Source organism: Canis lupus, chromosome 26 (genome assembly GCF_011100685.1).
Source record: "Canis lupus familiaris isolate Mischka breed German Shepherd chromosome 26, alternate assembly UU_Cfam_GSD_1.0, whole genome shotgun sequence".
NCBI classification, from domain to species: domain Eukaryota; kingdom Metazoa; phylum Chordata; class Mammalia; order Carnivora; family Canidae; genus Canis; species Canis lupus.
The window spans coordinates 21,336,055-21,350,881 of record NC_049247.1 but is presented as its reverse complement, the minus strand read 5'-3'; the positions used below and the strand labels follow the sequence as shown (position 1 = coordinate 21,350,881).

Here is a 14,827-nt window from a genome sequence, read left to right as displayed (position 1 = left end):
GCTCCATTCTAGGCCGTGGCTGCAAGGTTGGGAGAAGAGCCCACGATGCCACTGTGATGTGTGTGCTTTTCTTCTGGTTGAACTCTGCTTGGTTCACTAGGACTTGGACCCTTCTCGGTGGATCTCACAGGGGGAAAATCTAGAGCAGGGGCTTTCAAATGTAAAATCCGCCCAGGGGCAGCAGGCCAACCACCCCAGTGAGTACAACCGGCCCCCCTGGAGGGAGGCGATAGGGATGGGTGGGGACTGGGCAGCCTGGGGACACACTGCCTCAACTCAAGAGGTGGATGCTTCTCGGCTCCAGCTGACCTTGGCTCTGGGTGAACGTCATTCTGATGTGGCCTAAACTTCTGAAGTTCCAAAGAGAGACCAAAACTCTGTGAAATCTCCCAATCGTTAGATGTTGGCAACTAATTCAATTAAAAAAAAATGCACGAAGCATGATGTTAGCCAAACAAAACACATCTGGGAGTCGGATGAGGCCTCCAGACCACGCATGTGTGACCTCTGGTCTCTAATTTCCTAACCCATGACTGCTAGCTGAGTGGACAGCTGGAAACAACAGCATCGGGAACAACAAAAGCAAGAGCGAAAACCTTCTGTCTGTGCTCCGGGCTGAGCCAGGCGCGGTGCCAACACTTCGTACACAGAGGTCCATGGGCTCCTCAACTGATAGCGTCGTGCCCACTTTACAGATGGGAACACTCGAGCGTCGGAGAAAGGACGCCCCTTGGCCAAGGCCACACCGTTACTAAGGGGCAGAGCAAGGATGCGATCGCTCTGTCTGACTCCCAGCACGGGGCTGAAGTCAAGGTATTTGCTTTTGTTTTGGTTGTTTAATTAACTCCTTCGTGTACGCACATTTAGCGAGCTCTTTCTGTGTGCCGGGCACTGCGCCAAGCGCGCTGCAAGGCTGAAATGAGGGAACATATGGAAAATGCACGGGGCGTGGCCGTAGGTGTTCAGTCTGTTGGCTCCTGGGATTATGACTGTGTTATTCCCAACATGCACATACCTACATGGCATGTGTCCTGCAGGCGTCACGGAGAGGTGGGTGGAGGGAGGAGGTGGTAAAAGTAGGAGTCCTGTATAGCCTCTCCTTTTGATGATGCCCAGCCTCGTGGGTCTCAGCTAGAAGTTTCCAGGCACTCTTGCCACGATCCTGGGATTACCCTTCCCATGTGCAATCTGTGAAATGAGCAACAGTGTGGCTCAGCTCAGAGTCCCTGGATGGAAAAGCTCAGTTCATGGTGGCAAAGCTCTAGATGGTGAGCACCAGGAAGAGGGCTTGACCATCTCAGTGCCCCCCAGAGGGAACAGTCATGCTGGCAAAGGTGCCCAGCCAATTCAGGGCTCTGATGGGCTTGGGGAGAAGCCAGCCGGCCCCGCAGTACTAGGCAGACAAAGCCGGGGTGCCAGGGTGCCACCAGCCGGGGCCCTGAGTCCTTCTCTGTGGGGTCAGAGGCATTTGGACAAAGGTCCCCAGAGCAACCTGACATTTATAATTTGCAGAGCCAGACTGTGAACTAGCCCTCCCCAGCTCTCAAGGCCCTGCTGGCTCCCCATTGCCTCCCACACTGCCCATCGTGAGCCCCGGGGAAACGGTCTAGGGAGTGAGTATGCGTGAGCAAGTGGATGCCACCCAGGACGGGGCCAGTCCTCACCCATCCTCCTGGCCATGGTCTCGGTTCCACACGGTGGGCAGTTTGGGCAACATCGGGTAGAGAGAGTCCAGAACTTGTGATTCCAACAGAATTCCGGGGAGGTCCAGGAGGTGGCGGTGCCCGGTAGAGAGGCCAAGCGGACCTGAGTGAGGAGTTCTTGGTTTCCTTTCTGGTTCCAGTCTGTGATGAGAAGTTGTATGGGGAGAGTGTCTTCACCAGCCTGGGCCGCTATAACGACAGCACGGACTCCGTGGCTTATAGACACGAAAGCATTTCTCACTGTTCTGGAGGTGGGACGTCTGAGGGTGAGGGTGCCTACATGGTCAGGCCCTGGTGAGAACCGTCCCCTGGGTCACACACCACCAATGTCTTCTATCTCCCCCTGCCCCCGTGGTGGAGAGCTGAGAGGAGGCAAGCTCTCTCCTGACTCTTACAAGGACAGTAACCCCAAAGGCCTAACCTCCTAATACCATCACACTGGAAGGGGAGATCATCCTGTGAATTGGGGGGGGACACAAATATATAGTCCATAAGAGAGCTCGCCTCGGGCCTGGGCTGAACACCAGTCTTGACAATGGCAACCACAATAACTTTTGTTCACTGAGCACTTATTATGTGCCGGCCCCAAAGGAATGTCATTGCATCCTTACACTGGCCCTATTATTCCTGTTCTTTTTTTTTAATATTTTATTTATTTATTCATGAGAGACACAGAGAGAGAGAGAGAGAGGCAGAGACATAGGCAGAGGGAGAAGCAGGCTCCATGCAGGGAGCCCGACATGGGACTGGATCCTGAATCCTGGGATCATGCCCTGAGCTGAAGGCAGACGCTCAACTGCTGAGCCACCTGGGTGCCCCTATTATCCCTATTCTACAGAAGGAAAAACTGAGGGTCAGAGAGAAGTCACGTAGCAGTTGAGTGATGAAGCCGGAACTTGAACCAAACCAAGTCTGCATCCAGACACTGCTTTTCTGAGTGGGCCCTGTTTACCCACAGTCCTCGACAGAGCAGACAGGCATTGCCATCCCCGCTCGGCGGGTGTCCCAGGTGGGAGAAGCGGCCCTGGGGAGGCCTGTGCACAGGTCCGCAGTGGTGTGGAGTTGACCTGGGACTCAGGTCCTCTGCCTCCAGCCACCATCCGGCAGCACCAGCCCCCTTGCTGGGAGTGCTTCCCACCCACCCATCGGATGCAGTTAAAGGCTGACCAGCCGTGAAGTCCCCAACCAGGGGGGTGTCCAGGGGGCTCCCAGAAGCCCCAGGCTGCGGATGTACAGGGGGGTGTGCATGCAGCCCCCCCGAGAGGCCGTGCCAGAGCCCGGAGCCCAGCCAGCCTCCAGAGGTGGGTGATTTGGAATCGGAACACATGGCTCTTCCTGGTATGTAATGAGCAGGGAGTGAGCTGATAGATATGCTAATTTCATTATTCATGTACATAATTACAATCTAGAAGTTGGCAGCTTTCTAGGTAATGACAGGAGGGAAGGGGAAATGTACCTAACTTTTGTAATATATGTGTGGTATTATTTAACTCTTAAATTAAGATCAGGGATCTAATTCACTCATTGGATACACGGCAGCAATGCACAACCTCCTCGTACCTGTCTGCCGGGTAACCCCGCCTTCCTTCCACAAACATCTACCGTGTGTCAGGCTTTGTGCCCCAGTGTGAGGGTGGCTACGGCGAAGGAAGCCCAGCTCCTGCCCTTGGCATCTCATGGTCCAGGACACAAATAAGTCAGCAAGAATTTGACAGCGTCTAGCATGCGCAGGCAGCAGTGGGGAGCAAGGAGTGAAGGGCACAGAGGGAGCTGCCTACTTCACCCCCCCCCCACACACACACACAGGGAGGGAGAGAGGGAGTCAGGGAGGGCTTCCCGGAGGAGGCGGCAGCATTGGTCTTGGTCTGCATTGGTCTTGAAAGGTGATGGGGAATAGCCATCCGCTCAGAAGAGAGAGGAAAGGCATTTGAGATGGGTGGTGGGTAAAACAGCTTGACCAGAGGTGGGATTAGGGGGGTATTTTTGAGGATGTTGCGCAAGGAGAACTGTGGGAGGCAGGGCTGGCACGGAGTTCTGACAACGGGCCTCTCCAGATGCAAATCTTAAAACCACTGCCCTTGCTCAGCCCACAAGCTGGGGGGGGAGAGCGGGGGGGGCGGTCCGCAGCTCCTCCCTGAGCTGTGAAGGCCTGGGACAGGGCAACCGGCGAGGAGTGCCAGCTAAGGCCCATTTGGTGGCTGCGGGGCCCTGGGGGGCGGGGGGCACCCAGCTGCGGGTAGCAGGGCTGGGGCAGTGGGCAAGCTTGGAGGCGGGCCCTATGCTGGGAGTGGGAGGGGGAGCCTGCAGTCCCCAGCAGCCTGTGAACAAAGGCAGCTTTGGGCTTCCCCCCAGCTGGATGAGGGGGCTTTGCAGAGGAGCCTGGGCCCGTCGGGGGGTGTGAAATTCTTGATTAGGGCCGGCAGTGGCCTGCCCTCTCCGTGATGTTGCTCTTCCTGACCCCTCCCCACACTTGGGAGTGGGGGGAACAGCTGCACAAACAGAGGCCAGGGAGCGGGGAGGCAGCGGAGACGTGAGAGGCCGTCTGTCCAGCAGCCCCACACCCACTTGCAATCCACGGACACTTTCATGGGAGAACACGCATGTGTCGACACTTGCACCGTGTGGTGTCGGCCCCCGGAGTGGGGAGGGTTACCGGTCATGGGCGTGTGGGGCTGTGGGTGTGCAACGTGTGTTAGGGTGTGGGCACTGTGCATGCATGTGTGTGAATGCACACAGCCTAAGTGTGCTTGTGTGGGCGTATACATCAAGTATGCACATGCACATGTGGAGATGCACATGAGACGTGGGAGGTGTGGCATGTTTGCACACGCAGGATTACATTGGCACCTGGGCATAAGGAATGGGCATGTGTGGGCATGTGGACACATTAGGCCTTGTCTGTGCATGTGTGTGTGCGACTGTGACAGCGTGTGTTGTACAAGGTGAGTGAATGAGCATATGTGTGCATGTGTGATTGCGTTGGCCCGTGTGCGCGGAACGTGGAGGTGTGTGTGCGCATACGTGTGGGCGATTGTGTGTTCTGCTTGTGTGTGTAAAGCACGTGTGAGAGTGTACTGGCCCATGTCTGTGGGGTGTGTGTGATGCACTGAAAGAAGGGGCTCACGTGTGACGTTGCGGCGAGGGAGGGTCTGAGTCAGGGCTCAGCCCCAGCCCCCAAGTGACAGCCACGTGGAGCTTGCCCATGTCGTGGGGTGCCCCTGTCTGCTGCCTGGCATCTCCCCCAAGGCCCCGGTTCCTCCCTCCGGCTAGTCCTGCGTGGCTACGCTCCTCAGAAGGAATGGTTTGTTTTTCCTCCGAGTCCATCCTTCTATAATTGTTTCCATGTATTTCCCTCGATTTGTGGTTAGAAATCCATTCCCACCTCGCTCAGCTCCCAGCCCAGGGCCTCGCTCAGTCCTGGGGACGCACACGGAGGACCCAGACACTGGGCAGAGGGGCCAGGCGTGGGGGGTATCTACCGTGCACCAGGCACCTGAGAGGGTCACCGATCGCCCCTCCAGTCGCCCTCCCAAGTCCTGCCTGAGAGCTGAGACGTTTACATCGGCTAAGAAACAAGAGGACCCGGGGATGTATTCAAGCCCCCTGAGCGGACAACTTGCCCCAGGTCCCAGAAGCCCGGCAGCCTCCAGAGCGACCGGGAACCCAGATGTGCCTTCCGGACCCCTGCCGCATCCCACCCATGACACCCACCTACCTACACCCTCCTGGCCCGCCCTTCGCCATCAGACCATCTTCTCCGGGGAAGAGGGGCTGCTAGAAGATTCAGGATGAGTCTATGCGTCTCCAGGTTAAAACGGAGACCAGGGGAAATTTATATGACTCCACTTTCCTCATCTCTCTAGATCCCCTCGTCGAGCCAGTAATGTATTCCCCCTTCTTGCTAACACACTTTTTAAAATGTTAATAGACTGTAAATTACTTTTCTTTTTATACTTCTTAAAATAAGCGTTTCCTCTTGTAGATGGCAAGACGACGCTGGAGTTACGGGCTTGGTTTTATTACCGTCGAGATGAGATGGACTGGAGAGAGCTCATACAGCTTTTATAGGAACTATTTTATTTATAAGAATTTTCCTAATGTCAGATGGATGTGACATGCCTGGTTTCTTTCTGCCCGGTCTTGAGAGAGGAGGGGAACTGAGCCTGGTCTGGCCTGGGTTGCGTTTCTTTGCCCTGGAAACTACACGGTTGTTGAGGAAAATCTGTTCTTCGGCAGTCCTCATCCACTAGTCTCCCAGAGGACACTTGTATACTTGTGGTGATGGGGAACTCATTCCCTAAGAGGCCACTCAGTCTGCAGTGAAAAGCACCAAATCCTTTCCTACGCTAACCTCCACTGATTGGTCCTAACTCTGCTCTCTGGACGTAGAGAGGAGATCTCTCCGTGCACCTTGGGAGACCGCCAGGGATTTGAAGGCAGCCACCATCAAGTTCTGTGTCTTCCTTTTGCTGCATGAAACAGCCCCTTTAAATATTTAAAGAATAAATATTTCTCCATCACTTGCTTATTTCACCCGCCCTCCAAAATGTTTTCATTTTCTCCAAGGTCAGAGAAAATTTTAGCTTCTCTTAGTTACCACGACCAGTATGTCCCACTAGCTCTCCCGGGAGACCCCCACTGTGGCGATGATTGTAAGGATTTTGTGCTCACACGATTTCAGAAAGGCCAGGCTAAGGAAACCTAAGTAGGTTTCTTGGCAGCAGGACTTATCCGAGCCTTGATATGATTAATGTGCGCTGTGACTTGCCAAAAAGGGGCTGAGGAGACAGCGTTTTACGAACTCAAGTGACTGGAACCATGGGTTTTTCAAAGGGCATCCCGGAGAGTATGTGTGCCCCAAACAGTTTGGAAATGCTGTTTTGGCATAGCTCTGGGATGGTCGATGTCAAATAAAAGGATAATGCCCGCTAGCTCCTAGGAACCCAGTGTGTTGGCCCTGCCTTAGCAGTTCCCCACTGTGGTTTCCGTTCACCATGGGTATCTCCTAGTGGTGCGTCAGGGTCCGACACAAGGATGCCTTCGTGCCTGGGTTCTCAGCATGGGTGGATTTGGCCTCATGTTAGGAAAGGAATCCTGGGGTGCCGGGGTGGCTTGGCCGGTTAGGCGTCTGCCTTCGGCTCAGGTCATGCTCTCTGGGTCATGGGATCGAGTCCTGCATTGGGCTCCCTGCTCAGTGGAGAGTCAGCTTCTCCCTCTGCCCCTGCCTCTTCCCCTGCTTGTGCTCTCTCTCTCTCTCTCTCAAATAAATAAAATATTTTTTTTAAAAAAGACAGAGAAAAGGAATCTCACTCTGTCATGTATTTACTACCAATGGGACCTCGGCAATGACTTCAGCTTTTTGACCTTCGGACTCTTCATCGATGATCTGTGATTCATGTCAGTGCCTTCTTACAGGGCACATGGAGCCTGAGGCCTGGTGCAGAGAAAATGCTCAAGGAGTGCCAGCAGCTCATGACAGCATTTAGAAGGCCTCATCTCATGCCAGGTCCTCCCGAGCGTTCTCACTCCAGGCTGAACTTCCGGTGTGGCCTCAATGTACCAGACCTCCCCCTGCCTCAGGGCCTTTGCACACACAGTCCTTTCTGCCTGGAACACACTTTGAGGCTACATACCCTCATGACGCATGGCAGATGCTCTGTAAACAATGCCCACGCTAGCGAGACCTGAAACCTTCCCTTGTCTGGCCTCGAGGGACCAAGCAGTTCCTCTCATGCATCCACCCCCAAATTCCCATTAAAGCAGCTCCCTGCGGCCACCCTGGGGAGGGAGGATGTCAGCTGCGGGCTTGCCAGTCATGCACCCGGGCCTCCCACCCCAGCCGAGGCCCCGGGTGGAGGTGACCTCTGCAAAGTGCAGGCGACGTGATCGGGGCAGACTGCCGTCCTCTCCCGCGGTTACTCCGTGCGGGCCACCAACTTAATCAATCTTGAACAATTGGCCACAGGCTTGTTTCCTTAAAAGTGATGTTACCTCTAATTATCTCCGACAGGACGTGATGCAGGCTCCTCATTCTGCCTTTTCAGCTCATCAGAGCACGTGCGAGCACTGCAGCTGAGATCATTGAATATCTTCTTGAGACCAACAGGCTGGAAGGAGGTGGTCTGGCCTCCCCCCGGCCGAGCAGTGGTTCCACAAGGCCAGCCCAGGGCGTCCGCCAACAAAGGGCAGTGTCTATGTCCCTGGAGGTCTCGGCTCACCCGAACGTTACCTGCCATTGGGTTGTCCTATGCATGACATTCCACCACTTGTTGCCTCTTTGGCTTGAGGGGCTGAGGCCCCTACTGCCTGCATGCAAATCCCAGCTGGGCCACTTCTGAGCTGTGTGATGCTGGGCAAGTTGCTTAATTTCTCTGTGCCTTGGTTTCCTGGATTCCTCATACGTACAGTGGAGGTGCTGCTTGTATCTCATGGGCTGTGGGTAGAACAGTGGCTGGCACACCATATTGTGCTTTTTTTTTTAAGATTTTATTTATTTATTCGTGAGAAACACACACAGAGACAGAGGCAGAGACACAGGCAGAGGGAGAAGCAGGCTCCATGCAGGGAGCCCGATGTGGGACTTGGTCCTGGGACTCCAGGACCACGCCTGAGCTAAAGCAGACACTCAACCACTGAGCCCCCCAAGCGTCCCACACCATACTGTCCTTTTTAGTAATAGGGGTGTTGTGGGCACGGTGGGGAGGGGATTTCATGGAGGAGCATCTACTTTGGGAATCACATTTCAAGCTAACCTTATGACCTTTCTAGCTGATGCTCCTGGGAAGTGGGTGAATCCAATCGTGGCTGCAGAGAAACTCCAGAGTTCAAGAGACAAAACTTGTGACTAGAAATGGTAGAGCAGCAAGGGCCCCAGCAAATCACCTGGGCCTTTCAGATGGGGAAACCAAGACCTCCTTGAGCAGGGTAAGAACTTGTCCAAGGTCACACAAGGCGATGGTGGTCAATTCAGGAGAAACCCAAGGCTTAATGAAAATTGTCATAAAAAAGAAGATGTGTTTATTGAGCACTTACTATGTGTGGAGTGTGTCCCTTGCCTGATTTATTTCACCCTGGCCACAACCTTGTGAAAGTTAGTCTGAGTACTATGCCCATTTCTCAGATGAGAAAACGGAGTCTCTGAGGACCTGAGTGGCATTCAGATGGCAAGTGTGGGCCAGGATTGGAACCCCAGTGTGTCCAGCCCAGACCCAGCCTTCATATCCGCTTGGCTCTCTAATGGGGGCTTAGTGGCATGGGTGAGGCCAGATTGCTTTTTTGCAATTACTGTCAGAAACCCTCTGCTTCCTTCGGGTTAATCTACTGGGGCTCCTGACATGGGGAGGTGTGACTACCCCGTGGAAATTTCACCCTTCAGCAAGGACAGCGCCTGTGTCCTCCAGGAGGAGCTCCAACAAGCAGGGGAGCCCCCCACCCCCTCCTGCATGTGCTGGACCAGCGGGGGTTTCCCTCCCACCCAGGATGCGTCCCCACCCCAGATGCAGATTTCCATTTGTCAGCCTCGTGGTGAAGGATTTCCCTGTTCCCACCTAACTGTGACCACAACATGCTCTGTGCCAGGGCTTTTGCAGCACCAACAGGGCCCTTAAGAATGTGGGTGTTGAGGTGCCTGGGTGGCTCAGCGGCTGAGTGTCTGCCTTCAGCTCAGAGGGCATGATCCTGGAGTCCCGGGATCGAGTCCCGCATCGGGATTCCCCAGAAGGAGCCTGCTTCTCCCTCTGCCTGTCTCTGCCTCTCTGTGAGTCTCTCATGAATAAATAAATAAAATCTTGAAAAAAAAAAAAGAATGATGGGTGTTGCCTCTGCCATTAGGCGTCAGCAGGATGCTGGGTGTGTGCTGGGATGGGGTGGACTCTCCCCTAAAGAGAGGACTGAGGTGGGGAAGATCAGCTTCTGCAGTGTCCACGATATTTTGAGTCCCGTTGGGAGTGCCGGGCACGGCAGGCTGGCGAAGTGGGGTAGCCTGACCTTGCCCTCACGCCCACCTTCCCCCCGTCCAGCTCTGCCATCCGCACCCTCCCTTCCTCATCTCCGAGCCCCAGAGGCCCGCATGTGGGTCACACCAGCCCCTCTGTAGATCCCGGTCTTGGCAGATGAATGTCTCTGAGTAATTTACCAAGTATTGGGTTATTGAGCAAGAGGGACCCTTGACGTCAGGGGTAGGGCGTTCGTTCTCGGGGGAAGGCGCTTCATTTCCAGGCCACATGGTGCTCAGCTGGCAGAGGGCTACCCAGGTGCTCGGCCTCCCTCTCTGTGGGGCCGCAGGACCCGGCCCTCGAAGGAGGAGGCAGTGGGGCGTGTCCAGCCTCTGTGGCCGGCAGGGGGCTGGCTAAAAGAGCACTGGACCAAGAGTCCTGAGACCCGGATAAGAGAGAATAATAATAATAAAAATAATAGAATGCCTGTGTGTGATCAAGCGCTCACGATGTGTCAGCACGATCAAGCATCTGGTACACATGGCCCCCTGAAGAAGGAATTCTTTACTGGGCTCCCTTTGCAGAAGGGGCATTGGGCTTACTTAGGAAATGTGGATGGGAGTGACTGGCCCCCCAACTCCACGTACGTGCAGGAGCCATCAGAGCCCAGGCCTGTCCGGGTCAAGTCCATGATTTTCAGCCATGTGGTTGCCCAACCTTGGTCCATCTCAGGCTTTGGGGGTGACCGAGTGACCTTGGCAAGTCACTTGCCTCTCTGGGTGTCCCCCTTGAATGCTGAAGGTGGTGGAGCAACCTTGGGCCAGGGTTGCCCTCTGTGTGTGGGTGTGGGGGGGTTGTGCATTTACATGGGCCTCAGTTTACCTCCACGCATGCACACCCTGTGGGCTTCCTGGTCTCGTGCCAGGAGTACAGGTGTGCATGTGAATGAATATTCAAATGTGTGGGATTCACGCACGTAGGAATCTCGTTCTGTCACTAGGTAAGAAGGCCCAGGCAATCCTCAGCACACACCAGCTCCTGGCACAGCGCCTAGCACACAGTGGGCCCACACGGAGGGCTTGTTGAGTGATGGAGGGATTGTCTGCACGGGCCTGGGTGTATCTGTTCCCACGACTCCATGCAGTCAGATAGATAGAGACACACACATGCACACAGCATGGACGCACACTCGGTTTGAGGTGTGAGTGGCCAGGCCGCGCTGGTGTGCACACGGGTGAGCTCCCATCCTTGCATGGATTTGCACCTGCTGTGCATATCTACACAACCCTCCCGTGAGAGTCAGGGAAGTGCTCTCCACCTCGGAGTGAGCCAGGTCAGGATGTGGAAAATGTGCAGCCGTGGGGCTGGGGGCCCTGGGGACACATGGATCTGAGTAGGACTCCCAGCTGTGCCACATGTGGGCTGTGTGACCGCAACCCGTGGCCTTCCCTCTCTGAGCCTTCGTCTCCTCCCCTATGACATGTGTGTGACTTCCATACCTCCCGTGCACAGATGCTGGGGAGTCCCTGAGATAATACACAGAGAATGTCACCCGGTGCCTGGCACATAGTAGGTGCTCCATTCAGAGGCGTTTTTAAAAATCCTATTTACCACTTGAGTTTGGGGCTGGGCCCCTGAAGACTCCAGGTTAGAAAATGAATTTGCAGGTCTGCCCTGTTCATTCATTCACCATTCACCGGGAACTCACAGGTAACCAGCTCCCTGAGAGGTCGGATGGGGATGGGGGCAGTGATTAAAAAAGACAGGCTCCCTGCACTCACGGAGCTCAAGGTCTTGTGGAGGACGCAGGCATGAGCTAATGTACCGCATCGGTGGTAATTCAGCCACACAGGGGTTGGTCTGCGGGGAGCTGAGACTCTCCGATGGGGTGATGAGGTTGCAGATGACAGCAGGTCTTCCCTGAGGAACTGGTGCTCTGCCGGAGTCTGAAGGATGAATCCGATGTTGGTAAGTGAGGAGGGGGAGGGAAACACATTGCAGCGGCAGGAACAGCAGGTGCAAAGGCCCTGTGGTGGCCAGCAACCTGGTACAGGTGACTCCTGGAAGGAGGCAGTTCCATGCATCTGGAGGGAGGGGCAGGGTGGGTTAGGCGGGCTGGTGGGGGTGAGCCCCTGTGGCTCCAGTGGGGTTTTATTCCCTTTTATTCTAAGACCCCAGAAGCCAGGAAAGATTTGAAGAGGGTTGTGGCAGAGTGAGGTCTGGGTTTTTGAGAGCTCCCTCCGGCTCCCCCAAAACCTAGATGGGCAGTGGCTTCAGGACCGGATATGCACGCAGCTCATCCTCCGTGTCAGGTGTCAGGTGGTCCTGCTCAGGGCACCCCAAGGGATGGGCAGGGCCTGCACAGCCTGTTGGGAGGCAGGGAGCTGGGAGGCCCCCTCACCCCTAAGCTGGTGGGCTCATTTACATGATCCTAGCTTAATTCTCCCCGGGTATGCAAATGTATGCAAACCACAATCCAGGAGAGGCAAAAATAGCAGGGCGCATTAGCATCCCCCACAGGAATATTGTTTTATGCAAACGACGTGCTCGGGGCCTGCTGAGTGGGCGGAAATAGAAGGTGCGGGGCTGGGAGTTCTGTGAACTGGCCAGGCCGCCCTGCTGAGGAGGGCCCCAGGGGGTGGAGCGGGCCTGCGCCCAGCGCCCAGCGCCCAGCGTCGGGCCCAGGCAGGGTCTCAGGGTGGAGGACCCCTAGCCCCACGGCCTCCACCCTCTGACTGGCTCATCCTCCTCCCTCCCTCTTCCTCCTCCTCCACTCTCTACAATCTCACCTTCCTCTTTTCCTCTCTCTGATCCTTCTGGGCCTTTCTTTCTCTGCTCAGCAGCCTCCAGCTCTTCCTTCTCCCTGGCTTCTGTCTTCCCGACCTCCTGGTCCTGCCCCCCTGAGAGCTGGTTCTGGCACCTTCCCTTGGTGCCTATCTCATCGGGTCTCTGTCTGCCTCTGTGCCTCTACGTCCCTTTGTCCCTGTCTGTCCCTGAGACTTCCTGCGTCTCCTAGTCCCTGTCTCTCCGTCTCTCTCCCCTCTGCCTGCCTGTCTGTCTGTCTGTCTCTAGATGTGCCTCATTCCTTGCCCTTGTCTTTCCGGCTCTGCGGGTCCCTCTCTGTTTTGATCGGTTTCATTTTCACTTGTCTCTCTCTGTCTCTTGTCCTCCCTCCGTCACGGCTTCTGCAGGGCCCCTGGTCTCTTACTGCATTATGTTTTGGTTGCTTTTTCTCTGTTGTCCCTCACCTCAAGCCTCTGCCCACCCCTGCGCCCCTGGCCTCTTCCCTGCACTCTCTGCCTTCAGGGGATCCTGGAGACCATTCTGGAACATGCAGAGCTGCTGGGCCATGTGGAGAGGTTTCTGGAAACCTCTGCACCCCCAAAAAATACAGTGGGGCACCCAGACCCCTGACTGCAGCCCCGTCCAGCCGGCTGTGGGTTGGGAAAGGTGCTGGGTCTGGTCCCAGATCCCTGGAAGGCTAGGTCTGGCCTAGGCCTGGTCATGCCAGCCTGGAGTTGTCTGGGGTGTTGGGGAGACAGAGCAGCAATCAGCCACGTCCTTTCTGGGCTGAAGTATGTCCTGGCAGCAGACGCTCCGTGGCTGCATGACCTCTGCAAATGACATCTTTTCTCTGAGGCTCCACTTCCCATTCTTTGAAATGAGTTGAGCCTGGGGTCCAAGCCTTGACGTGTCCTGGTCCTGGCCTGATGTCTGATGCCAATTTGTGTATGCTGCGCTCAGAGAATATTACTGATTGTTCCTGTATTTCCACTTAAACTGGCTCGCTGTGCCTCAGTGTCCTCATCTAGAAAATGGGGAGAATATTTCTCATATGGTGGTGACAATTGAATGAGACAGTTGTCAACTCGGCACATAGTAGGTGTTCCACAAGAGGCCTATCTTTGTCTTCCTTAGACTGGCTCTGAGACTGGCAAGCCATGCCGGCCCCTCCCTGGGCCTCAGTTTCTCACCAGGGATGAGACCAGTGCAGAGCCATTCTTTCAATCCTGGTTTTGTCTCTTCCGAGGTCTCTTGGTCAAAGTGGACAAGCATGGGGGCTCCCGGGTGGCTGCTGGTTGGCAGTGACTCCACAGTGCCACCAAGTGGCCACCAGGCCACCCTGGGGCAGGCTTGGGATCTGGGGCTGGGGGCAGAGGGGGGCTTGACCTCTGTGACCTTGCCTGAGCCCCCAGGCCCAGTACACGCAGGGAGGGAGACCTGCTTAAAGGCACTTGGCCAGGATGCAGAGAGGAAGTCCAGAGTCCTGGGCTGTGGTCCTGCCTAAGACTCGCTGGGTGACCTTGGGTCAGTGCCTTCCTGTCTCTGAGCCAGGCCTTCTGCCCTACACCAGACCGGCACTGAGGCCTCCTCTGCAGCCCTGTCCCCCACCCCTGTGGCTGCTCCAAGGTGACATTACCTTCATAGCTCACAATCCCACAAGGTGCCTGCAACAGTGATCATCAGTGATGGGAGTTTATTCTGGGCCAGGCCTTGTGCTAAGCATTGATCTGCACCAGCTTCTTTAATGAGCACGGGGCAGAGCTTCCTAATCACTTTACAGAAATTAACTCGTTTAATCCTCACAGCAAAGTGGGGCTCGGAGAGAATTGATGTTTGGTCCTCAGATTCACTCACTATATATTTGTTGAGCACCTACTAGGTGTTAGGCACTTGGTTCAGTGCTGGGGTCCAGGGGTGAACAGCACAGATACGGCTGTAGCTTGCGTGGGTTCACAGTTCAGTGGGAACATACAGGAAGGGAGAAGACACCACTGGATACAAAATTGGGAACTATTATGAGAGATCCGAAGGAAAACGCTAGGGAGCAGTGAGAAGGAAGGGGGAAGAAGGCAGGGCAATCAAGGAAGACAACCTGGAGGAAGGCCATGTTTAAGCTGAGGTCCAAGGGAGGATTAGGAGCCCCCAAAGCATGGAGGCCAAGAGAACAGTCTGTACAAAAGTCCTGTGGTAGCAATAAGCTCACCCCATTGAGAAACCTATAGGAGGTCTACGACGATTCTCAAACCCAGGACCCCTTGCGCAACCACAGATTCCAGTGGGCACTGAAGTTTATATCAGAGGTTCTTAGATTCTCAGGAGATCTCCAGGGAGCTTTGAAGAAAAACCTATGCCTGGGTCGGTCCCTGGGCAAGTGCTGGCCTACGTCATGGAGCCCATGTTACAATG

General features: G+C 55.2%; 1 long non-coding RNA gene across 1 annotated transcript; it reads left to right on the top strand.

Annotated features, from left to right (window-relative positions):
- The first annotated feature begins 332 nt into the window (after positions 1-332).
- Positions 333-6,236, top strand: LOC111092671. Its single transcript, XR_005379015.1, has 2 exons — positions 333-813; positions 5,686-6,236. It is a non-coding gene; the product is annotated as an uncharacterized LOC111092671 (long non-coding RNA).
- The last annotated feature ends 8,591 nt before the right edge of the window (positions 6,237-14,827 follow it).